Source organism: Mus caroli, chromosome 4 (assembly GCF_900094665.2).
Source record: "Mus caroli chromosome 4, CAROLI_EIJ_v1.1, whole genome shotgun sequence".
NCBI lineage: Eukaryota > Metazoa > Chordata > Mammalia > Rodentia > Muridae > Mus > Mus caroli.
The window spans coordinates 127,349,707-127,351,801 of NC_034573.1; positions in this window are offsets into that span (position 1 = coordinate 127,349,707).

Here is a 2,095-nt window from a genome sequence, read left to right on the forward strand (position 1 = left end):
GGCCTCGAACTCAGAAATCCGCCTGCCTCTGCCTCCCGAGTGCTGGGATTAAAGGCGTGCGCCACCACGCCCGGCTCTCTATTTTGTTTTTTAATACAGCATCATTAGGTAGCAAAGCCTAGCCTTGAACCTGTAACCAAAGTTCCCAGCCTCCCTACCATTTCCTGCTTATATTGGTTGTTTGGGTTTTGTTTTGTTTTGGGGTTTTTTTTGTGTGTGTTTTGTTTTGTTTTGTTTTTTTGGTTTTTCAAGACAGGGTTTCTCTGTATAGCCCTGGCTGTCCTAGAACTCAGAAATCTGCCTGCCTCTGCCTCCCAAGTGCCGGGATTAAAGGCATGCGCCACCACCGCCCGGCTCAGTTGTTTGGGGTTTTTTTGTTTGGTTTTTTGGTTTTTTTGTCTTTTTTTTTGTCCTTTTGGGGATTGAGTTTAATGTAACCCAGGCTGACCTAAAACTGTCTTTGTAGCCAGTAATAATTCTGAGCTTGCAATCTTCCTGCCTGTAGGAGACCAGGTATGCACCAGGCCAGCATTCAGAGCAAATGAGCTGCACATCATCTGCTTCCCTCCCTTCCAACACACACAATGAAAGACACTTCCTGTCCTGGCTTGGCCAGCCCCTCGGGCAGCCAGCGCCTGTCATTGAGAAACCAGCTCTGCCTGCAGCAGCAACTATTGTGACCGCTGGGTTCCAGATCTAGACTAGTGCTGCCAGGCCTGCCAGGCCCTGGGCCACAGGAAGTGGGCACATACTCCAGGGAAGCCACTGCCTGTGCTGGACCCTGGCCGGCTGGCACACTGGCCTCTGCACACTTGCATCTGGGTGTTCCTGCCACTGCCATTCCTGCTTTGTAACCAAGGGCAACCAGCTCCTCTTATGGACAAGTGTGTTCCTGGTTGAATACTCGGAAGTTTGTTGTGTAGACATTGTCAAACATACTCTCTCTGCTGAGCAGCAGAAAGTGGGGCCTTCTCACAACTCCAGCACTGTTCCCACACTCACAGACTCCCTTGGAGGATGCTCCAGGTGTGTGTCTGGAAACTTGCCATATGGCTGTTTCCGAGGGCTTGTCATGCAACCCTCATTGCTTCTGGGTGGTTTGTTCTGAAGGTTTGGCAGCAGCATTTCATCCCTCCAGACCCTGTCGCTGGTCCTCCAGATGAAAGGGGTGCCGAGTTGTGCAGGGTTCAGATTCTAGAACTAGAGTTAGCCAGAGGTTAGGGCTGGAATGGCTGCCCCTAATACTATCTCAGGGAAAGCACCTTGGTTCGTTCTGGGCTGGCTTAGGCCCCTACCACCAGTGCCTGGTCACCTTACTTGCCAGCCCTGGCCATGACATTCCCTCAGGGTCTGCCAGAGGTTCTCCAGTGAGGACATCTGAGAAGAGAGAGCTCTTGGGATTGGGCCAACATCTCCTTCCTGAAGACTTGCTATTTACCCCTAGTCCAGCATGCCTGTTTCCTAGATGCAGGCCCTCTGCAGAGCCCCTGCCTAGCTAGCTTTTCTTCCCTTTGTCAGAACTGGTGGGAAGGACGTGTCTTTCCCAAGGGCCATTTCTGTTTTAGGATACACAGCCACAGGAGCCACTCAGAGGCTATACTTATATATGTTATGTTTCTCTTCTCCAGCCTTAGATGGTAAAATGTTTGAGGCCAACTCTGTGGTGTGTGTGTGTGTGTGTGTGTGTGTGAGTGAATAAGGTGGTAGCTTGGTTGGAGCATATTAAGGAAAAGAAAGGCTGTGCCTAGAGGCAGCCATGCATGAGTGGTCAGTGCTGAGTGGTTTGGACTGAAATAGGCCAGAGAAAGCAAAGCTCTAGGGCCTTTGTCCAACCTTCCCTTCCATCCATGCCAGGCTGTGCACCCAGCCCCCCTCATAGGCACGCGTTGCCGCCTCCCCGGGGGCCCTTGCTGGCTCAGAATGGCGCCCTCCAGGACCCACAAGAGATTATAAACCTCTCATTGACGAGGCTTTCTATACAGAGGAAAAGGCTGTAATTGAAAGTCTCCTTGGTTCTAAAGAAGCAGACTTGGGACAGAAACGCCTTCGTTCTTTACCAGTGTCAGGCATGTTCAGTCCCCCCCCCCCCCCCCCC